Source organism: Sminthopsis crassicaudata, chromosome 5 (assembly GCF_048593235.1).
Source record: "Sminthopsis crassicaudata isolate SCR6 chromosome 5, ASM4859323v1, whole genome shotgun sequence".
Classification (NCBI taxonomy): domain Eukaryota; kingdom Metazoa; phylum Chordata; class Mammalia; order Dasyuromorphia; family Dasyuridae; genus Sminthopsis; species Sminthopsis crassicaudata.
Window position 1 is genome coordinate 168,750,255 of NC_133621.1, and position 25,588 is coordinate 168,775,842.

General features: G+C 33.7%; 1 long non-coding RNA gene across 1 annotated transcript in view; it reads right to left on the reverse strand.

Moving 5' to 3' along the window:
- Nucleotides 1-3,439: 3,439 nt before the first annotated feature.
- The window catches only part of LOC141542537 (uncharacterized), a 220,607-nt gene continuing 198,458 nt past the window's right edge, over nt 3,440-25,588 (reverse strand). Inside the window, exon 7 of the long non-coding RNA XR_012482191.1 lies at nt 3,440-3,512. This is a non-coding gene — a long non-coding RNA (uncharacterized LOC141542537). The remainder of the gene's footprint in view (nt 3,513-25,588) is intronic.

Sequence of the window (25,588 nt, forward strand, 5' to 3'; positions counted from 1 at the left end):
TGGGATATATCCCGAGCCATACATTCCATATAATCCAATCCCCACTTCTCATAAATTTGGGCAATTTGATTCAATAAATGATGAATTGACTAGATTAAAGCCTCACTAAAACATTCCCTTAAGTTTGTAAGAATTCACAGAATTTGAAGCTAGAAAGCTACTCTGAAGATTATTGATTCAGCGAATTTTTTTTATCCCTCTAGTCACTAGTTCCCTTCCCCCCATATCCCTATTACTTTGCATTTATGTTTTTATATTTACATATGTGTAATATTTTAGACATAGATTAAATATTCACACATTATATTACATATATTAAATATTTTATATTTATATACATACATATTGGTTCCCCTTATAAAAGGTAAGCTTTTTAAGGTCAGAGACTTTCATTTTTTTGTCTTTATATTCTTAGTATCTACTACAGTGCATAGCACAAACTAAATATTTAATAAATGTTTATTGATTGACTACTCAATTCCAAGCCTTTGTTTTACCAACAAAAAAACCAAGGGCTAAAAAGATTAAGTGACTTCCTTGGGTTACCGGATCCTCTGACTTCAAATATAATTTTCTCCCTTATAACACAGTGATTCGATTTAATAAGCAGAATCCATTCCTCCATATATACTTTTATCATTTCTGGGATCCCAATGTTGAATCATATACAACCTGCTGTACATTTGGAAGTAGTGGCTCTTCAAAGACTCCTGTAATATTATGGGTCTCCACAATGAAAGAAAGCTAGTAAATGTGTTGATTGATTGATGACCTTAGTCAAAGATTATCTTAATCCTCAAATTCGGGCCAGATGCTTTCTATGAATACCTGGCCTAATCCCTATACATCACCTTTTTCCTACATTCCCAACATGTTAGAAATTGACTCAGTGTCCAGGCCTTCTCCTCTGTTTAGAGAGCAGAGAAGCTCTAGATAATAATATTGTTGAACGTATTTTTGAAGATCTCACTCTCTTTACCAATCTTTCCCTGTTCTGAAACTTGAAGGTTAAACTGAATGGAATGTAAAGAAAAAAATCCCAGAAAGAATGATGGAGTAGGAAAAAACATATCTATCTATATGACAGGCATGATGCCACATCTATGAGAAGATGTGGAGATGGTTTTAGATAAAGTTAAATCTATTTTTGAAGCTCTATCTCTTTTCAATCATCCCAAAGTCTTAAATATGCAAAGGACTTGATTAGTCACTTTAAAATTTCCCCTTTAAGAACTTCAGGCATGGACTAGTTTCCTCCTACTAATGTTATGACTGTCTTGGATCACTTTTTTCTTTACCCCAAGAGGACATCAAATTGCATTACTCTAATCCAATGCTGAATTACAAAAGTATGCTCTTAATGTAATTTAAAGCCCTCTCTCCTGAATTCTTGCAAAGTACTCTTACTTACTAGAAGACACACTATCTTTTTAGGACTGTGTTATCTAATATTCATCCTCTTCAGCCCCATCTACTGAACTCCCTGGCTTCCTTTAACTTTAAACTAAAAATTTTGCTTTTCACAAAAAACCTTCTCCAACCCCTCTTAATTCTAGTGCCTTCCCTCAGTTAATTATTTATCTATCCTGTACATAGTATGCTTTACATATATTTGTTTGTATATTGTCTCCTTCATTAGTCTCCAGCCCCACACAACTTAGAAGGTCTCACTGTAGGACAGTGAAACATAGTCCAGTCCAGGCCATATCCCACCGAGCTAGCAGCAGGATGCTCCAGAAAGCCAACAACATGCCTTATGGATTAATGAATCTGTAGTGGCAACTGCCAGGGCTCTCAGCCCATAGATGGTAAGGGAGCTAGTCTGAAAGGGATTCCTAGGGATACTTTGCTGGCACTAGGGGCAGGTCTCTGATGTATTGCCTATATGGGGAACCAGAACACAGACCTAAGTCACAGTCCCAGGGAGAAAAGGAACATTAACATACTATGGTATATAACTACATCTCACATCATATATTAAGATAAGATCAAAATAAGTACAAGTTAAATATAAAGAGTAATACTATCAGAAAATTATGGGAACATGGAATAGTTTGGATTTGTGGATGAGAGAAGAATTCATGATTAAATGAGGAGAGACAGAGAACATAATGGGATGTAAAGTAGATAATATTGATTACAATAAATTAAAAAATTGATGCACAAACAAAACCAATGCAGCCAAAATTTTTTTAAAAAGCAGAACATTCATAAGTTCCTCTGACAAAGGTCTCATTTCTCAAATATATAGAGAAAAGAGTCAAATTTAAAAATGGTCAAATGGTATGATCAGACAATTTTCAGACAAAGAAATCATCTTATAACAATGGTCTAATTTTTAAAATGTTTTAAATGTAAATTAAAACAGCTCTGAAATATCACCTCACACCTATCAGACTGGCTAATATGACAGGGAAAATGACAAATGTTGGAGAGGATGTAAGAAAATCGGGATACTAATACATTATTGGTGAAATTGTGAATTGATCCAACCTTTCTGGAGAGCAATTTGAAATTATGCCCAAAGAGATATAAAATTATGCATACCCTTTGACCCAAAAAGTAGTTAAAATATGTTTTTTAAAAGAGGAAAGGACTTCTATATGCAAAAATATTTATAGCAATTCTTTTTATGGTGTTATGCATACCCTTTGACCCAAAAAGTAGTTAAAATATGTTTTTTAAAAGAGGAAAGGACTTCTATATGTAAAAATATTTATAGCAATTCTTTTTATGGTGACATGGAGGGGATGCCCATAAATTGAGGAATAGCTGAACAAGATATAGCATATAAATGTGATGGAATACTATTATGTCATAAGAAAAGGAGGATGCTTTTAGAAAAACTTGGAAAGACTTACATGAACTGATGCTACAAACAGAACCAGGAGACCATTATACCCAGTAACAACAATATTGTATAATGATCCACTATGAATGATTTATCTATTCTCGGCAATACAAGGATCCAAGACAATTTTGAAGGATTTGTAATGAAAAATACACTTCCAGAGAAAGAATTGATAGGACCTGAATGCAAATCAAAGCATACTAATTTTTTTTTTACTTTTGTGTATATGTGTTTTTAAATCTGTGTTTTCTTACATAATGTGACTAATATGAAAATAAGTTTTGCATGACTACACATGTATAACATATTAAATTGCTTGCCTTCTCTGTGAGGAGGGAAAGAGAGAAAGAGGAAAGAATTTGGAACTCAAATTTTAAAAAGTACTAATAATTATTTTTACATGTAATTGGGGGGGAAATCCATTCTTAAAAACTTGTTTTTAGCCTCTTTTTGTATCCTCAGGGCTTAGTACAGTGCCTAGCACATAGTAGATGCTTAATAAATGTTTACTGATTTCTTAATTGAGTACCCAGTCAATTACTAAAAACGAAAATTAAGAAAAAGATTTTACCTGAGGTTTGCATGCCAGAGGCTTTCCAGTCTTCTAGGTTACATTAATTGGATAGCTACTACCCAATCTTCCCCCTGCCTTCTGGTGGACCTAAGAAATAATAACAATAGCTCAAAATTCTATCAAAATCTATTAAAGTTTTAAAAGGCCTTTTCCTCACAGCAATCTTGTGAAGTAAGTAGAATACTATTTTCAAATGAGGACATTAAAGCACAATGAGATTTCCCAGAGTTACATACTATTAAGGAGACATAGCTGAAATTCAGACTAAGATCCCCTGATCCCAAATCCTGGGATCTCTCTACTTTGCTGGGAATACTCACAAAAGAAGGGGTGTTTAAATGGAGGAGGAAGCAAGGGCAGAGCTCTTTCTAAATTTTTCCTGGGAAGGACAAGGTAGATTTCCTTGTTCTACAGTAGAGCTCTTTAGAATAAACATCTGAAAGTAGAGATTGTTTCTTTTTTTATATTTCTATTCCTAGTGCCTGGCACATGGGAAAAAGAATAGAGACTGGACTTCTGATTTCAATGGTATATAGAACTCTCTCAGATAAGCAAATTCCCTCTCCCAATGCAGATAGGTAATTTCTCTACCTCTTTTGTCTTGGGAAGTTGCCTAATAAACTAAAAAGTAAAATGATGTTCCCAGAGGCACAGAGATTGTGCATGTCTTGAATCCCTGAAAATTAAATCCAAGACTTCCTGGATTCTAAGCTAGCTCTCTATTGACTTTCCAAGGCTTCTTAAAATGTTTCCACTCACAAAAAAACCCTTTTCACTTGATAAATTTTTACATGACCCCAGGTATATAAGTATATGAAGTACATAAATCAAACAATTACTGAAAATAAGTCATAATTTTGCCCGCTTTCATTCAGTTATAAGACCCCACATGGGGTCTTGAGTAATAGTTGAAGAAGTTAGGAGCTATACCATACTATATCCAGGCCTGATACACAGCAGAAACCTCCTCTTAGAAAAGACACAATGGATTCTTCCTAATTTAGAAAGGCATATGAGCTAAAAAGCCTTCAGTTTCCCAGTGTTGAAAAAAAATAACACAATAAGTGGGGATACTATCACACTTGCCTCATTCATTCTCCAGAGAGACTTCTTAGTGCTTAAAGGCAGGGATCTTGTAGAAAGACACTGCATATAAGTTTTTTATTATTATTATCATCATTTTGGTCTTTGAATCTGGTCTAAACAAAACACTAGAAAAGAATCCTTTGGGAATGTCCTAATAAACCAAGATTCTTTCATTCCTGTTTTCTGTGATTCACTTTCTCAATTTCCCACCCCCACTTCCCCAGAGAGTTTTAAACTGCCTATTATTTATTTACTCAGTAAACTCAAATGGTTTTTATGGAACTTTTCCAGAACTCCTGGTTGTTGTCATCAAGAAAGGGAAAAAAAAAAAAAAAAAAAAAAAAAAAAAAAAAAAAAGAACCAGAGCTCAAATGTAGATTTACATAATAAAACCTCATTTCATCTTCAAAATCTTTTGAGGTTGTTTTGGAATACTAAGCAAGCCCTTTCAGAAATGGTACTTCTTTCCCATTCTTCCTCTCTTCCAGGTAAATGCCATGTTAATCAAGAGATAAAAATTGGAAGGCTTTCAAACTACCTGCTTACAGGAGTTGTGGCCATAGATGCCTCCTAAAGGAATAGCTTAAGTTGGTCCCATTGATTTCTACAGGAACTTTCTTTGAAACAAGAAAGTCTAAAATCTTTTTAATTTTTGTAGTGAATCAGAATGAGATTAGCTACTTTGAAGATAAGTGGTGACATTTTTTTTTCCCTAGGGGTTGTTTACATGTTTATTTGTCCTTAACTTACTACAGAGCAAAACCTTTTCCCAGCCCTTTTTACCAGTTTTACCCATTTTTTCAGTGACCATTGCCATAAGGAAGCAGACAGTTGTAAGCTTGAACACATAGTAATAGAATTCTAGCCCTGCCAACATCCATATTTCAGTTGTTGATCAATCTCATTTCTTTAAAATCCAGCCAAACTTCTTTCCAGCTCTGGTCCTGAGGGCCTTTGTTAATATGCAGGGCCATATTTTACCCCTGCTTTTTCCGAAGAGAATTTCTTATTCCATGCTGGTAAGGACATGAAGTTAATCTCGTGGAAGTGGGGTAGAATGGAGTCCAGTTACTCCCCAGAATGTAGGTTAGCTCTACTGAAAGGACACTGGGCCTGGGCTAAAATTCTCTCCCAATACTCATATGGTATTCTCCAGTTGACTAAAGCAAAGAGTCCAAAGCCAAAGGAATCTTCCCCCTCACTTGGCAGGATTATGTCCATGTTTACAGCACGAGCAAAAGCACTGAAACTTGACCCAGAAAGTTTTGAGGAAACTTCGTTTCGTTGAAAAGTGATGTTTCCCAATTAGCCTTCCATTTTACTTTAGAAATGGATTTCAGCCAAGCCCCATGATAACCTAAGCTGCGCAAAAAGGTGCTATTAGGTTGAGAGAACTGCAATGTTAAGCAATTCCAGCTTACCAGTTAAAGGTCAGATAAATCCTAATGACAAGTTTCACAGCAGAGTGTAATGCTCCCTTGCCAAATTGGCCCCAAGCCGAATTATCTTATGATTGGCCACCAAGTCCAGCCCAAGTTTATGTGCTTACCTGAATGCAAAGTCTAATTTGATTTCAGAGTCTATATTGAGAAGTCTCAGAAAACCCAACTTTTTCCTCCACACTCTGTGACAAGGAAATCATAGCTTTGGGATATGCATTTAGAAATAAAATCCTCCCCACAAATTTCCATTTGTAGTTTAAGAATTCAGATTTAGTATAAACATATGAAATTCATGAAAAAGTATGGGTAAAGAAGCCCAAAGGAGACATCTGCACCAGTGGGGGAAATCTGTGCTTTATTCTACCAAACTAATGTTCTTTTGATAGACTAGCCAACCTGGGTGAGCTAGCATTCTGGCATTTTTGGATAAAGATGAAAACATATCCTTGGAAACACTAACTCTATAGATTATAGGGGCATAGAACTAGAGTCATCAAGTATATCCCCCGCATCTTAGAAATTAGGTATTTAGGTGACTTACACAAGAGCACACAAATAATAAGTATCTGGGTTATGATTTGAACATAGGACTTCATGCCTTCAAATCCAGCATTCTATCTATTTCAGGTCACTCCCCCAGAGTCAGTTCCATATAATCTTTGTCATCCTAAAGGTAGAGGCCAAGAAATGAGAAGACCTCAAAGAATTCCATTTTTAAAATTGTTCTTTGACAAAATAAGCATCGATCCTTAATAGAAACACTAGATAACATAGGAATAAATGGAGTTTTCCTTAAAATAAGCAGCATCTATCTAAAAATCATCAGCAAGCATTATATGTAATGGGGATAAGTGAGAAGCATTTCCAATAAGATCAGGGGTGAAACAAGGATGGTCATTATCACCACTATTATCCAATATTGTATTAGAAACTTAGCTTCAGCAATAAAAGAAGAAAAAGAAATTGAAGGAATACAGTAAGCAACAAGGAAACATAACTATTATTCTTTGCAGACAATATGATAGTATATTTAGAGAATCCTAGAGAATCAACTAAAAACTGCTTGAAACAATTAACATTAGCAAAATTGTTAGATATAAAATAAATCCACATAAATCATTGGCATTTTTACATAATACCAATAAAACAAGAGATGGAAAGAGAAATTTGATTTAAAATAAATGTAGACAAAACAAAATATTTGGGAGTCTACCTGCCAAGAGAAACCCAGGAATTTTATGAATACAATTATAAAATACTTTTCACACAAATAAAATCAGATCCAAAAAATTGGAAAAATATCAATTTTTTATGGGTAAGGTGAACTAATATACTAAAAAAAATGACAATTCTACCTAAATTAATATATTTATTTAATGCAATATCAATCAAACTGCAAAAAAATTACTTTATACAGGTAGAAAAAGTAATAGTAAAATTCATGTGGAAGAACAAAAGCTCAAGAATATCAAGGGAATTAATGAAAAAAAAAAACACATAAAGAATGATGACCTAAAACTATATTACACAGGTTATATCCCTATATATCCTTGACACATTGCAGAACTTATTATAGGTTTATTGATTGATTGAATAGAAAAAGCAAACAAAAAAAAAAGATGAAAATGAGATCACAAAAGAGGGGTAAGGACTTACATGGTCAAAAATGCTTTCAGCAGCTCTTCTTATTATAGCAAAAAATTGAAAATTTAGTTGGATGCTCATCAGGTGGGAAATGGCTGAATAAATTATGATATATGAATAGAATTTAATATTATTGTTCTGTAAGTAATCAAGAACAGGCTGATTTCAGAAAAGCCTGGAAAGACTTACATGAATTGATGCTGAGTAAAGTGAGCAGAATCAAGAGAACATTGTACACACTAACAGCAAGATTATAAGATGATCAACTCTGATAGACTTAGCTTTGCTCAGAAATATATGGATCTAAGATAATTCTAATAGACTTGGGATGGAAAATTCCATCCACATCAAGACAGAGAATTATGGAAACTAAACATGAATTGAAGAATACTATTTCTACCTTTTTTGTTTATTTTTTTCTTTCTTATGTTTTTTTTTCCCTTTTGTTCTGATTTTTTTAACAACATGAATAATATGAAAATAAGTATTTTTCCATTACATTCCTAAATCTAGATAAACAATCAGACAATATGCAAGCCTTGATTTTTAGCATTTGCTGATTTCTAGGGTGTAAATACTCACCATTAAAAAAAAAAAAAAAAAAAAAAAACAGATCTCGAGTCAGATTGAGCTGAAAACAAAAAAGAAATATTCAAATAAAATCAGAAGTTTGAAAAAATTTAAAAATGAAATTTAATTGGTATCAAAAAAGATTAATCTAGGAAATAGGCCAAGCAAAAATAATTTAATAATCTTTGGATTCTGAAAATCATGATTAAAAAAAAAAAAAAACCCAGACACTATATTGTAAGGAATCCTAAATGAAAAATTGCTCAAATTTATTAGAATTAGTGGGCAAAGGAAAGTAAATCTACCTCCAGAAAGAAACTCCAATAAGAAAAGTCTCAAGAATGTTATAAAGAAAATCTAGAGCTTTCACATTCAAGAAAAAAAATAATATTGCAAGGGACCAGAAAATTTATAAGTACCAAGGAAACATGGCCAAGATCATACAAAGCCAGGAAGCTTCTGTGATAAATGAGAAGAGATTTTAGTCTTTAAAAAATGCAAACACAAGAGTCAAAAGTAATCTCATAAAATCAATTTGTGGGGGCATTTAGAAGGGGCTGGAGGGGCAACTAGGTGGCACAGTCACTGGCCCTGGAGTCAAATGCGGCCCAAGACACTTACTAGCTGTATGACCCTAGATGAGTCAATTAATCTCAGTTGTTTCAAGAAAGGGGGGAAGAGGCTAAAAATGATGAAACACTAAATGCTTCCTACTTAAAAAAAAAAAAAAAAAAAAAGGAAGAAACAAATATCCTTTAAGAACCTTAATGTCTTCAAAGTATTTGAGGGAGATAAGACAAACACGTTGTTGGGTTTATTTTGTTTTTCTGTTCTAAGGATTTTAAGAGGGAAAAGAAAAGGGAAGATAAAAAGGAGATACTAGAATAGAAAGTATGAAGAATGAGGTGCACATAAAAGTATATAAAAATGTGGAGGAAGGGATAGGGGTGGGATGGGCGTTAGGTGAAGCTTACTCCTGTTTAACTGGACTAAGAAGAGTTGGACTCACACATGTGGAGAGTTTGCTGTTGAAATACATCATATTCAACAGGTAGGAGGAGGTCAAGAGAGAGGATAATATCAGAGAACAAAAAACAAAAACAAAAACCTCCAATTTCAGAGATTACTTAAAGTGGAAACTTTACTTAAAAGGAAACGACAAGAAAAGAACAGGAAATTGAGGAGGTGCCTATCATTGAAAATGATTGAAGAAACTATGATATATAAATGTGATAGAATATTACTTTTAAGAAATAAAGAGATTCTGGAAAGACTTAGATGGAGAGGGAAATGAATAGAACCAGAAAAACACTTAGAGTATGATGACAATATTATAAGCAAAATCAACTCTGAAAAATTTTAGAATTCTGATCAATGCAGCGAAAAATCACATCTCCAGAAAAGACCTATAATGTAACATATTAATCATCTCCAGACAAAGTGTATAAAGAAGTATTAAGTATAAAAAAGTATAAAGTATTAAAGTATAAAAAAAGTATAAGAAGTATAAAAAAGTATTAAGGTGTATAAAGAAGCAAGACTACTGAATTTGTTTTGTTTGACTCTGATTCATAAATATAAAATATTTTTTTTCCTTCTTTTTGTTTTGTTTTGTTTTGTTGCAAGGAAATTGGAATTAAGTGACTTGCCTTGGGAGAGAGTTAAGTGTCTGAGATTGAATTTGAATTCCAGTCTTCCTGACTCCAGGGCCTATGCTCTATCTACTGCAGCATCTAGCTGTCCCTTTTCTTTTTCTCATTAAAAGAGGATTTGCAGAAAAATGGGGGGGGGGTAATAAGAGTAATGACAATAAAGAAAAGAGAAAAAAAAGATTATTGAAATTCTTTTTTAAAAAATTAACTGAAGAGAAAGAAGTGTGGAAATACAGACAAGCAGAAAAACTTTGAATAATGTATAGAATTATATATAATATATATATATTTAATAAGCAAATGGTATAGATTTATTCGTGATTTTCCAGAGACAATTTTCTTTTTATGTTCTATTTTGCATATGTAAATATTTATAGGTTTTGGTACATTTGTTAAGTTCTTCATTTAAAAAATCACTCCTCACTCCATACCTCCCAAGAAAAAGAAAAATCAGTAAAATCTATTTTGAACATTGAACTTGAAATATCTATGGAACAACCATGGGGGTTTATCCAATAGAAAAGATGGTGATTTGGGACTGAAGTTTATGATAGAAATTAAAGATGAATATGGAGAATTGTGAGTCATTTTCATAAAGGTAATAATTGAACCTAAGAAATCTTATGAAATCACTGAGAAAATTAAGAGCAAAAACGATCCAATACAAAAACTTGGCATATATCCGGGTAAAAGAGTTAGAAGGAAATCTATGTTACAAAAACTCTGGAAAGAAAGAGTATTCAAGGGGCAGTAAAATGGCAGAGTAGATAGAGCACCAGCCCTAAAGTCAGAAGGACCTGAGTTCAAATTCAAACTCAGACACTTAATACTTCCTAGCTGTGTGACCCTGGGCAAGTAAGTATTTAAGAGAAGGGGTAGTTAACAACAGTATACACTGTAAAGAGGTCAAAAAGGATGAGAACTATGAAAAATCTATCAGATTTAATAATTAATAGGTTGTTAGTCATTTTGGAAAGAACAGTTTTCATCAAGTGGCAAACAATGAAGCCAAATTGCAGACTTCATTGCAATACATTGCAAAGAGTAATGTAGTAGATGAGAAAGAGACAGCTTCTTCTAGGAATTTGACAATGACCCAGAGGAATGATATAAAGTAATAATTTGAAAGAATGGAAGGTTCAAGTGAAAGGTTTTTTTGTTTGTTCTTTTTTTTTAAATGTCAGATAGCTGGATACCTTGTAAGCATGAGGAAAGTAGTCAATAGAGAAGGAAGACAGTGGAGAGAGGAAATAAAAGGAGCAAATACCCAGAGGAGATGGGGCAGAATGGAATCAAAAGCAAAGGTTGAAAGGTTGGCTTTTTCCATAAGAAGGACAATTCTACTTTAGAGATTGGAGCAAAAGGAGAAGTGATGTTGAGAGGAAATGGTCTGTCTTCATTTTGTTTTCCAAGCTCCAAGACTTAACCAGAGTGTTTGCTGCTCAATAATTGTTTTAAGCTTGTTTATTCATTCATTGCCCTCTAAAGAAATTATAGTCTACTTAATGGAGAAAAAATATAGCCATAACAAGCTCTCTAAAACAATATTAGGCAATATTTGTTGAAAATATAAACCTGCTATAGAAATAATAAGCTTTATAACAGTTAAAAGGAAGGAGAAAGACTTGGCAGCTGGGATGATAAAATAAACCTTTATGAAAGGGTGAGATCTGAATTGGGTCTTAAAGAATGAGTGTAATTGTAGGTACTGTAGTTGAATGGAGAATGGTCACTATGTGATCATCATGCATATGCCCCAGAAAGACACAATTTGCCTTTCCATTAACCTTGGATGACAGTATATGTTGAATGAAGTTTATAGGAGTAGGTTTCAGTATCAGTTACTACTGATATTAAAAGTAATTTTTTTTAGATTAAACATGTACAATCCTTTTAAATATTCCTATATTTGTAATCTTGTGCAAGAAAAAAAAGACCAAAAGGGAAAAAAAAAAAAAACAAGAAAGAAAAAGCAAACAAAGAAGGGAGATAACACTGTGCTTCGATCCACATTCAGTTTCCATAGTTCCCTCTCTGGATGCAGATAGTATTTTTCATCTCAAGTCTTTTGGAATTGTCTTGAATCACTGACTTATTGAAAAGAACCAAGTTCATCACAGTTGGTCATCACATAAGGTACAATATTCTCCTGGTTCTGCTCACTTGACTCAGCATCAGTTCATGTAAGTCCAAACTTTTCTGAAATCAGCCTGCTCAGCATTTCTTATAGAACAATAACATTCCATTCCTTTTATATACCAAACTTATTCAGGCATTCCCCAAATGATACGCCTCTACTCAATTTTCAATTCCTCACCACTACAAAAAGAGCTGCTACAAACATTATTGTACATATCCATCTTTTCCCTCTTTTATGATCTCTTCAGAATACAGACCCAATAGTGACATTGCCAAATCCAAGGGTATGTACACTTTTTTATCCCTTTGGGCAGTTCCAAATTGTTCTCCAGAATAACTACATCAGTTCACAACTCCAACAACAATGCATTAGTGTTCTAGTTTTTCCACATCCCCCCCCAATATATATATTATTATCTTTTTCTGTCATCTTAGCCAATCTGATAGATATGAGATGGTACCTCAGAGTTGTTTTAATTTTCACTTCAATAGTGATTTAGAATCACATCACACATTAGTAAAAATAATTTTAATTTCTTTCATCTGAAAACTGTCTAAAACAATTCATTTTTCCACACTATTACTATGAAGTAGCTCAATTCAACAAACATTTCCTAATCATTCAATGGATGCCCCAAACTGTTGGGGAATATGTAGAAAAGAAAAAAGTTTTTTAAAAGTAAATTCCAGATCCTGCTTTCCTTCCCTGAGTTTACCATCTAAGTAAGAAGCCTAAAATCTAATTGTGGGGTCAGGTAATGTTTACAGTAAGAGGATGTCAGGCAGTGTAGCTTAACAGAAAGAAGGATGTTATTTGTTATCTCAATCCCAGCGCTACTACTTATTCCTTGCGTGAATTTGGGAAATTTTATCAGTTTCTGTATTTGTAAAATATGGGAATCAAACTTTGTCTTTCCTTATTACTTTAGCCCATTTTAGCCTCTTTCATTGCTAAACTCTTAGCACTTACATATTGACACTTAATTTGTTATTCATTTATTGTCTCATAACTATATAATGTTTGTGTTTATTATCTCTTTCATTGAATTGTAATTTTCTTTAAGGGAAACACCAGGTCCACTGCAATAGTTTTTTTTTTTTTTAAGTTTAGGTGTTTCCTATCTTCTCCTGGGTTTAATGGAACAAATTTGAGGCTGAAGAAAATTGGAACACTATATGATTCTATTTTAAAATGTGGCTCTTTTAAAATGTGGTTGGAAAGTTGTATTTTAAAGGAATAGATCTAGTTTGCTAAACTAAAAAAAAAATCTAAGAAAAACTTGGAGACATAGGGGAAGGATTTTCAGAGGTCATCTAATCTAACCTCTTGCCTCTAGGCAGGACCACACCTAAAATATCTCATACAGATGGATATCTATCCTATTCTTAGAGATCCCTAAGCAATTTATTTCTTCAGTTTCCTTTGGAAATCCATTCCACTACTGTGCAACCCTCCAAGTGAAGCCATTCTTTCTAATACGCCTAGAGGAATGAAAGCTGTCGGTAGTATGTTGACTCTAGATAAAAAGTTACTGTGGAGGCTACTTATTGAATGGAACAAATATTAACTAGATAGCATAAGTTTCAAGATTCAAAATTCCTAACATTTCTTTTTTTCTTCTTCCTTCTTTTTCTCCTTTTCCTCCTCTTTTTTCCTTCTTTATTCTTGTTTTCCTTTTCCTCCTTTTTTCTACAACCTTTTCCTTCTTATTTCTCCTCTTCCTCCTCCAGAAATATGCTAAACATATAACTAGTAACCCATCAATTAGATAAGTTTTGTGTCTTATATTTTGGTACTCTCCTAAGTATCAAGAAAAGTGTAATACACATAGTTGGTACAAAATAAACACTTATTAAGCATACATTTTAAAATGTTTTAGTTTCTCCCATGACTTGTAAGTGCAGCTAGAAACACTTAGAACTGTTCAAATAACTAAAGGGCTATTAGAAAGAGGATGATGGGCAAGTGAATTCTATTTACATGGGGGGGGGGGGAAGAAGAGAAAAAAGGAAACAATTGAACTTCAGTTTGAAGACATACATTAACTATAAAGACCTTAGTACAGTACAATAGAAAGACTGAATTTGGGATTGAGACACCTGAGCTTAGGTTCTGGTTCTTCCAGGTAACCTTGACCAAGTAAATTAACCTTCTGATTTTCAGTACCTTTGTTTAAAATTAGAAATAATCATAATTGATTTACTTAACACACATGACTTTCATTAGAATCAAAGGAGATATTGAATGCAGTTGACAAACATTTATAAAGCATCTATTATGTACTATAATCTCTATGGATTCTAAGTGATGGGAATACATTAAAAAAAAAAAAAAAAAAAAAAAAAGATCGCCTCTGCTCTCAAGAAGTACACAAGATCCTAATATTAAAGGAGATTGGGAAAGATATCTAGTAGAAGATGGGATTTTAACTAGGACTTGAAGGAAGCCAGAACATGGAGCTGAGGCAAGAGAGGCATGGGAGACAGCCAGTGAAAATACTTGGATACAAGAGATGAAATATTCTATTCATAAAACAATAAAAAAGTATCACTGGATTGTAAGATACATTTGGGGGAAAGTGAGGAGGAGATAAGGTATAAGAGAACTGAAAAGGTGGGAGAGAGGAGGGTTTATGAAAGGGTCTGGATGCCAGAGGATTTTTATATTTGATCCTGGAGGTGATAAGAGATCACTGGAATTTACTTAAGGGAGCAGAGCTTAGGGGCAGGGGTGGGAGGGAGGTGACATGGTCAGACCTGTGCTTTAGTAAGATTGCTTAGACAGCTGAGTGGAGGATGAACTGCACTCAACAGCAGGCTATTGCAACAGTCCAGGTATGAAGTGATGAGGGCCTGCATCAGGTTGGAAGAAGGTGATAATACTTTGTAAATTGTAAGGCATTCATCAAATAAAGACTAATATTATAAAGGTGGATTTCCTGATCGGAAACTTACTAAAAATGCTCAGTGAATGGTTGATGGAACGTAGGGGAATCTCCTTTTATACCAATTCTTGTTAGTAGAACCATATGCAATGTGGTTCCTATTGAGCAATTCAAACAGTTTTCCCAGTCAAGAGTCAATCCAGTTCTGGTTTGGATTCCCTTTCAAGGGTTAAAAGAAATGTTTTGGCCTATGTAAACTGGGGAGAGAATTGCTCAAGGGTCATAAGGAAAGGATAGTGAGGCATTCTCATGGAATCCCAGTCTCTGTTCTTTCCAAACCAGGCCTAAACAGGTTTCTGACCCTATGGCTAAATAGGTGGGCAGGGAGGAGTTCTGCTCCCAGAACTTTGCAAAGGGCTGAAGTATGCCTGGACAGCCCTTGACCTGCAGAAAGTAACTGGTTGTTTGTGAATCATGCAAATGGATGTTTAGCATCCTCTCACCCACATTTTAAAGACTTCTCCTGAGACTCATGGTACTTTAATACATAAATTTTAATACAGCTTCATGGCTGAAGAAATGAAATGCTATAAAACCTAGATGTAAAATGGAAAAGGGATGGAAAATTAGGCCCTGTTGGAGTTGTAGTTAAGGCTTAACCACATATAATATACCTATTTCTAGGCATTATGCAGTGAATTATAAGAAATTGGTAAACTAGTACATATTATTAATAACTCTAGATTTTTTTAAACTTTGCAGCCACCCTCATATTCCTACTCTTCTAACCTTAGAGATATGAAATCCCTCCTCAAATTCACAAGCAAAATTGGCCAGTTTCCAGACTAAAAGGATTTTATTCTCAATTTTTACTTTTAGTATAATAAGTACCACAGGATCTTCAGCTGTGCATCCCCTGAATGAAAAAGAAAATCTGAGTTATAAATAAGTCTCCAGCGACTTGATTTGTTTATAGAGTACCTATATGTGATTCATGTGATTATGGTAAGATAGGAGTGATAAATCATTTGTTTTAAACTAATTCCAAAATCCCTTTAGATGACAGAAGTGGTAGGATAAGTTTACTACATTGTACCTTTCCAAGCTTATCAAACATTACTCCTCTTCATGTACTCTATTTTCCAGCCAAATTGATCTACTTGCTATTCCTCCAATACAACAGTTCATGGCATGGCAAAGTGGAGTCAGGAAGAACTGAGTTCAAAACCTACCTCAGATACTATTATTATTATTATTAGCAATATGTTATTATTATATTATATATTATGTTAGCAGTGTAACTTGGTCAAGTTACTCAGTTTCCTCAACTATAAAGTGGAGATAATAATAATATATATACCTCCAAGAGTTCTTGTGAGGATCAAATGAAATAATATTTGTAAATATTATTATATTATATTATATCCAGCATAGTAGCTGGACTATAATAGGCAATTTATAACTGCAAGCTCTCTTTATTATCATTGTTGTTGTTGTCCTTGTAAGGTCTGTCCCCCATGACCAGAATGCACTCCTTCAGTTCTAACTTCCAGAAGTTCTATCTATCTTCCTTCAAGAACTTAACTCAATTCAGGGCACATCTCATGAAGCCTTTTTTTTTTTAAAGTCTCTCTCCCTTTCTCCTTTCTTTCTTCTTTCTTCTTCCTCTTTCTTTTTTTCTACATGAGTACTTCCTCTTATCTTCCTCCCAAAAATTACCCTATAATATAGACTTTATATTTACTTTTATATGGATAATTTGTTTTCTCCAACAATGTAAGCTCCCTGAGGGAAAGGAATATTCCATTTCTGTCTTTTCTACATTTAATGTCTAGTACAATGTATGCTTAATAAGTCCTTCATAACTCAATGGTTGTAAGCTCCCTGGGAGCAAGGATTGTATATTGTTATATCTTTGCATTTCTCATTGTTCATGATAGAAGGCATTGTATAAACTAGGCCTTTAATCAGTGTTTATTGACTGAAATGCCATAGAAAAAACATGCCACCAAAAGTCAAAAAATCTTTTTTTCCAGACCCAGATCTAATATTCACTAACTGCGAGTTCTGAAAAGGAGCTGAAGTTGTCTAAGCTTGAGCCTCCGCATCTATAAAATGTTATTAAATAAGATTAAATAAGAGAAACTATATAAATGTTTTATAATTCTAAAGTACTGTAGAATATCAGCCATTTTGATTATTTTAGGGTTTTTTTTTAATAAATAAAAAGGTTTTTCTTTTTTAAAAACAAATGGAAAAGGATGAGAGGAGAGAAATTTTTATGTATGTATTTTTTTTTGTCTTAGTATGTAATGAAATTAAATGAGTTAGATAAACTGGAAAGGAAAGAGACTTTAAAGATTGTTATTGAAAAAGTATTGGTAATTATGAGCAAAAATAAGCAAAAATGAAAGTTGTAATTTTTTAAAAAAGAAATACAACAATGGAAAATTATTGTTCTATAAGAACTAATCAACAAGATGATTTCATAAAGGCCTGGAGAGATTTACATGAACGGATAAGTGAAATGAGTAGAACCACAAGAACATTGTACACAGCAACAAGAAGATTATGTAATGATCAATAGTGATGGACTTGGTTCTTTTGAACAATGAGATGATTCAAGTCAATTCCAATAGACTTGTGATTTACATCCAGAGAAAGGACTATGGGGACTGAATGTGGATTACAACAAATTATTTTCACCTTTGTTGTTGTGGTTTGCTTGCTTGTTTTTTTCTTTCTCATTTTTTTTTTGATTTGATTTTTCTTATACAACATTATAAATGTGAAAACATGTTTAGAAAAATTACACATGTTCAACCTATACTGGATTACTGGCTAGCTAAAGGGGGGGGGGGATTTGGAACACAAGGTTTTGCAAGGGTGAATGTCAAAAACTATTTTTGCATGTATTTTGAAAAATAAAAAGCTATTATAAAAGAAATAAGGAAAAAAATAAATACAACACCAAATCATGAAATCATACAAGGTTAGAACTGGAAGGAATTTAGCATTGATCCAAATCCTAAATTTTGCAGATGGAAATACTAAGGCTAATAAAAGCTAAATGGTTTTCCCAAGTATAAGACTTTTGATGCTTTAAGAAGAAATATGATGACAAGACAGATGTTTGGGAATGGATAACCACATAATTTGCTGTGGACTATGTTTCATTCCCACCCAGAGGATCTCTATCTCTAGGAATATCTTAATTCAGTTCATTTTTAGCTCTCCCTTGAGAATCTGAATTCACTTGCCAGCTAACAAAACTATCAATAAAAGTTTAGTAGATAAAGCTCATTTTTATGAGCATAGAACATAAGGACAAGAATTAGCCCAGGGATTTAATTCATGAAAGGAGCTCTTAGAGTTTCTTAATCTACCAACATAGGTTGGCACTTTCTTTTCAATTTATAATGTAGAGAATCATCCAAAGTAAGTATGGTGGACCATATGCCTATTATTTAAGGACCAACCTAGCAAACTTCCAACCTTGCCAAGGGAACATAACTAGAACATGATAAAAAGTCAGGAGTGGAACACAGATCTTCCTGATTGGCAGGCCAGCTGTAGGATGTACTGTTTCTTTACAACAAACATACAGCATATAGAATAGCTAAATGGGCCTTATCTCCAGGTATAGTAAAAAGGTATGAGGACCATCTCCCCTACTTTCCAGACAAGTCAGATTCCTATTTTTGTATCATCTATGAATGTAGAAAGCTTTAGTGGCATGGGTGGAACTGAAGGACTTTGTTGAAATATAATATCTGCATCCTATTAATGGTCTGCTTCCCTTGAAGTCACGACCTCTTTGTTCTGGCTCCGCTGTGGTAAGTTTGCATTTATCTGAGTTCGTTTGCTATCTTCCTCTGTCATTGTTGCAGCCACTTCTGATTACCACCATAACTTTGGTGTGGTAGTCTTAAAAGAAAACATTTATTAATCTCCTTTTATGCTGTAGGCACTGTTTAAATTCAAAACCAGAACAATAAACACAGAGTGTGTGTATGTGTGTATAAATATATATATGTGTATATATGCATATATATATATATATTTAAGAGTTTATGTCTTTAAGGGGCTCAAGGATTATTTTATTTATTGTTGTTCTGTCCTTTCAATCATACCTAATTCTTTGTGACCCTATTTGGAGTTTTCTTGGCAAAGATATTGGGGTAGTTTGCCATTTCCCTCTCCAGTTCATTTTACAGATGAGGAACTGAGACAAACAGGGTTAAGTGACTTGCCTTGCATCACACAGTTAGTGTCTGAAGCCAGATTTCAAGATAAATTTCCTGACTTCAAGCCCAACAGTCCATCTACTCTGCCACCTATATTATTACAAGGATATAACCTATACGTAGTCAAATGAGTACGATGTACTCCCCCCATGAAGTTTACATTCTAATAGATAGGTAGATAGATAGATAAATAATTAACTTTAATGATCTATGATTGTAGTTTGTGTAAATACATCATTTCCTGATGTATTTCCTGAAATGGTATGGGTATTAGTCTTAGGTCTTTATAGGTTTCTCTGGTTAAAAAAAAAAAAAAAAAAAAAAAATTTCTGATAACAAATCTTGTCCAAATTGTGCTAACTTGGTCCTTAAATGACAGCTATACCCAAAGTTCACCATATTCAAAGCTTTTTCAGTCTGTTGAGGACTGTCAACATTTGCACTACACTGGCCAAGCCTTCAAGGGTAAATTAATTCCATGCTAAAATGATGTGTGAGGTACAATGCATTGGGAGGGATGAGAAAGAAAAGTAGAGATATGGAAGCCAGAAAAATAAACCAAAATTTGAAGCAATAGAATCAACAGAAAAATACTTTTTAGGTTATAGAACTCTCAGGTTTACTTAAAAATTCACTTTCCAATCTCATTCACTAGTGCCTCTTTCATGTAGAAGCAAGCCACGATGTATGAAGTACTGAAAGGTTCATTGGTTCACTTTATAATTCTACTGAAATTTCTAACATTATAGGTATTGTGGTATACTGGGAAAAAATGCTAGCCCAGGAGTCAGGAAGACTTGAATTCAAATCCCATCTCAAACACTGATTAGCTATGACTTTTCAGCTCTAAAATCTATGATCCTATGATTTCATTATTCAATCACTCAGTAAACATTTAAGAAACATCTACTGTGTACCAGGCACTGAGAAAATACAAAGAGTAAAGTGATTACAATTCTCAAAAAGCTTAGAATTTAACAAATTAGAAATCTTAGGAGTTCTAAGACTGGATTAGATATAGATTAAGGCATTCTGTTGCCTGGGACTCCCACTGAAGTCCTAGTTTGAGCATGGTTATAAAGGTCATTCTAGCACCTCAAAGCCTGGACTAATAGAGCCAATCCTATCAAACTAGGAAGGAGGACCAACCTAGCATGTATAGAAAAGTCATCACTGAAAGGTGAATTATTTTTGACCCAGCAACTCCTGAAACCACTTACGCAGAGAATTTTGAGCTGTGTCTCTAAAGAACAAACTCCCATTGATGAAATCAGAGATCTTTTAAAGTCCTGAAAGATCAATCTAGGATGGTAATACATCAACTAGAAATGGTTAACCTATTAAAGCTCATGCAACTGTGCTCCATTGCTCACTTGTTCTGTCCTCCAGGGCCAAACAAAATTAATTTTTTTCAATTTTTTTTCCATTTTTTCAGCCCCCTCAGTATCCCCTGGGATAAAACAGTGGCCCAAAGCATGGTGACACAGAATAAGTACACCAGGATGATAGCAAGGATGGAGGGGAAGTTTCAGAGATCAGGTATTGCTAAGACCACATAGAACACAGAAGGGAGAGGCTGGAAATTCAAGAACAGCACAGGACATCTTGTGACCTGAGTACAGAAGGGATGAAATGAGGAATGATGAAGACATAATTTCCTTCCTTTGTTAATTCTATTTTAGATTGGCCCTGTTCCTCAAGCCCACATCACAGATTAAGAATCACAGAGCTTCAGAGTCAGAGAGGACCCCAGGGACATCTCATCTAACATATATAGGAAGAGGAATTTTCTGCATTACAACTGAAACAAGAAATCATTCAGTCTTCCCTTGAAGACCTCCAGTCTACTACCTTCCAAGGCAGCCCATTCCATTTTTTGATTATAATCAATTCTCAGGAACTTCTTCCTTACCTAGAAGCTAAATTTACCTCTGTGAAATTTTACTCACTGTTCAATTGTTTTGTCTTCTAGAGTGAATCAAAATAAATCTAATTTCTCTTCTACAAGACATCCTTCAAATATACCACTCCTAATCTCTCAGCCCTCTCATTATCCTCATCTTTGTGGCCTGAAGTTTAAAAAAAAAAAAAAGATATGGATGGCAAGAAGAAATCCTCTAGGCCCTTATTTCTAATTCTAGAAATGACTTTTGGCTGTTTTGATCATAACCTTTTCTATTTGAAAGTATATCCTTTTCTATTTGAACCAAAAGCTCCTATTCTCATCTCCAAGATTCAATAATTTTTTTTTACCTTGAGCTGCCTTTGAGTTAAAATATAATAATAATGCCCACATTAACTTTTACTATCTCTCCAGGACTGTGTAACCCTTCTACCTTTCTTGGAAAATTCTAAGGCTTAAATCATTGTACTTGGGTAGAAATGCTAATTTTTATTAGTATTCTATCCCCTTAGCTTTTTAATTGTATATTTCTAGTCATTTCATATGAGACCAGTTTATATTCTATTGAGTACTAGATATAATCATTTCATCCATACCCATTTGTCAATATTTAGCAAAATGATAAAGCAAAGTATTCCAGAGAAAAGGTAGGGAATTAATGATTGTATAGTCATCTAAGAGAAGCAAAGTGAAAAATGTAGTGGAGTCTGGGTCTACGTCTTGGACCTACTTAATATATATCACTTACTATATAAGTTATATGACAGAAAATTATCCAGGTCAAATAAGACTTGGTAGATATGAGCTCCTGCTCCAAGCAATGACCTCCATATTAAAGGAGTGCTAACAACTTAATAAAGCCAGCGAATTATACAATACTGTTCTAGATGAGGAAAATTTCTTTTTGATTGCTCTAAGTGATTGTCATATGGCTTGAACACAGCAATATACCACTTAATATTATCTCCATTTACCTAAATACATATTTTTACCAGCAAGGTGGAATTTTTCATGATTTATCTATCACATATCCTGATTAAATATAAAGTAAATGGATCATGCCAATTAGTCAATTAAGATATTTGCGTGGTCTATCTATATGTTATTTTCTTCTTGAGACTTTTCCAGTCACAAGACAGGTTCCTTTTGAATATAATCATATTTCTGGTTGATATTTGGCAATTCAATTCAACAAATAATTTATCTGGCATGGTGGTGAATATCTATATTCCCCACTGCCTGGGAGACTGAGGTTGGTAAATCACTTGCATTTGGGAATTCTGAGTTATAGTATGCTGGATTGATAGGAATGTCCACATTATTAGGTATCAAATGGTGGCCCTAGGAGCTAGGGATCACCAGGATGCCTAGGATATTAGCCCAGGTGGAAAATAGAAGTGATGTAATCAGCAGTAGAATGGAGTTCATGAGTTGCCTGGGCTAGATAAAGAGATCCAGTCTAAAGGGGTTTCATTGATTTCCTCATAACAAATATATACTCAGTGTCTAAGGAAATCTAAACGTCAAGTATCAGCCATTAAAAATCTAGAAAAACTTTGTCCTACTTGCAGTTAAAGTAACTGACTTGTCAAAATAGAAAATATTTGAGGTTTAAATGCAATGATAAGTTTTCTACATGGATAACAAAAATACAAAGTTAGTATACATTGATATACATTGATAACAAAGTTAGTATACATTGATAACTCCAACAGAAGGGTAACTAACAAGAAAACCAAGTAAGACATTATAAGAAATGAAATCAATGACAATGACAATCAATATATTGTAATGTGTGTATATATATATATGTATATATATATATATACATATATATATATACCTAGAATGTCACCTAGAGTGTCACCTAGAATGTCAGAATATACATTATTATATGCATTGTAAAATATGTTATAATAGACATGTACTAATACACATATAATTGTACTTGCATGAGGCAATAGCATGTTAACAGTAGCTAGAACACTAGATTTACAAGGAACACATGGTTTCAAATCCTACCTTGGAATTAATTAGCTGTATGACTAAACCTCCAGTTTCTTTTTCTATAAAAATGGAAATATTCAAACAATCTTTCCCATAGGATTGTTAGAAGGATCAAACAAAAATAATGTATGTAAAATGTTTCAAATCCTTAAAGTGATATAAAACTATAAGATTTTTAAAAATTTTATAATACAAGCTTAAAATATACCTGTGAAGTAAGCAGCTTAACTTTTATTACTATTATCCTTATGGGTAGGAAAACTTCCCCCTAGAAGTTTCAGATGACTTGACCAAAGTCATATACCAAAAAGAGGTAGGGCTTCAACCTTTATCTTCTCATTTCAATTTCGTTCCAATAAAAAATGATGTTGAATTTTTTAGGTGAATTGTACTGGGAGTGATTTATTTGTGTGCAATATCTACAAACATATTATATACGAGTGCCTCCTTTATCTCACTTCATTGGAAATATGAAGTTTGTGAATTTTCCAGAAAACATCAATTTTTAAGATTTTAATTATATTAATGAAAAATTTCCCAAAAGTTAATTTGTACATCCCTGTCTTTTTAAATAGATAACATGGAAAACAATTTAGTCTTATGTTATTGACTCAAGGTTATCATCCATTACTATTGATATTACAATGGATGTTGAAACAGTTCTGTGTCTTTGTAGTTTTTCTGTTTTCTCTGTCCATGTCAATGTGACAACTGTCACTTCTTGTACTGTCATTTTTCTTGTTGCCTCTTACACACTCCCACCAACTTCATTCCCCTTTAATCTGCTTTAGGCTAGGAAACCAGATAGCCAAGATTGTTAAGGATTGTCTGTTAAGTAGGAGTCAATAAACCTGTGAATGTGGGGTAAGGAATTAAATACCTGGTGCTTTTTGACAGTTATTTCAGGCACCCAGGGGATTCTCTGTCACTGCCTTAATTCACCTCAGGGTTTTGTTCTAAAGACTGAAGCCCAGAAGTCTGGCTTCAAGATGAATGTGCTGTATTTGCATTCTCTTAGTCTATGATAAAGCAAAGAGTAATGAGAGGCTGGATCCACCAAAGGGGAAGAATTAAGATATTCTGATCTGGAGATGTACAAATGAAGGCTATTTAGTTTAAAAAAAAAAAAAAAAAAAAAAAAGGTTGAAGGTCGAGAGAATTACTATATTTGGATTTCTCTGCTGATCAGGTATTTGCTAGTTTGGGATAATTGTCAGCAACAGGAAAATTGACAGAGATGATGCAACTAGATTGTAATCCTGAGGGGAATTTATTTGAGAAAAGAGCAATAAAAGTTACCATTCTTTCCAAGAACACCCAGATACTTTAGTAGCATAACTGATTTTTCTCTGTCCTCTCAGATGTTTTATACAAACATAAGGTAATTTGTGGTCCATTGAGTTTGAAACAATTACTCCCACAAACAGACCAACAGAAAGCAAAAATAGACCAATGTGTATTTTTCAGTTTGTGGTCTCTTCTGTGTTTAAATACAAAGCGAAGTTTAAAAAAAAAATGAATGACTACATTACACCTGAAGAAGATGAGGAAGCCAGATAATCTACTCCAGTGTTTATCTTTGACAGCCATTACAACACATCTACCCAGAAATATAATTCAATCAATTTTCATGACATGGGTTTTTTTTCCTCCTGGTGTTGCTACAATTAAAACCGTTAACTCAAATGCCATTAAAAAAATCACCCCTAGATTGAAACCATGGCAGCAAGTATGTTCGTGATAGTATGTGTGTGTGTGTGTATTTTTCATCTGAGTTGCATTTATTTTCTGTCTTCCAGTGGGTAAACTGTACTTTGACTAGAATAGCTTTCCTTTGAATGGTCTCAGATCACCATAGAGCTGCTATTACAACACACTGGAGGAGATGGCCATTATGTTTATTGCTTCTTAAAACTTTGAGAGTTTGATGCCAAAGAAGGAAAAAAGGAGCTTATCTATTCAGTTATTCTGGATTCCAGAGTAATTTGCCATCCTCATTGCTATGTATCAAGAAAGTGGCAAATTCAAAAGCTGTCATTTATTCCACTAATGGAATTAAAAAATGAATGTGGTCCAGAGAAGTAATCAATGCCTTGCTCATTGTGATGAATTATGGTTTGGCTAAATAGTATGACCTTTAATTATCTGGAAAAAATGCAATTTTCCAATGCCTTCCCTGTTTTCTATGTGATTCCCTCCCACAAATACAACCTGCCATTCATTAATTTTCTTTAGCTTAAGTGAATTTAGTCCTCATGAAAGTGTACTGGATTAACAGCCTTGGACTGAAATTCTTTATCCCTTTAGTTCTTTATTTTTAAGCACTTTTAGAGTACTTTGTTCTTTCCTATACTATATGTAGTCATTTCTATTGCTTATTCTTTACAATAGCTTTGTGGTGGGTAGGTATTGCTACTTCTACTTTATAGAAAAGGACCATGAAGCACAACATTTAAGGAATATGACTTTGGTCACAGAATAGTTAAGGACTGGATTGGTTTTTAAACTCTTCATTCTTTGTTTTGCCTGTCTACTCTTCACTCCATCAAAATATCTTGCTTTTATTTTAAGTAGTTTGGTTGAACTGT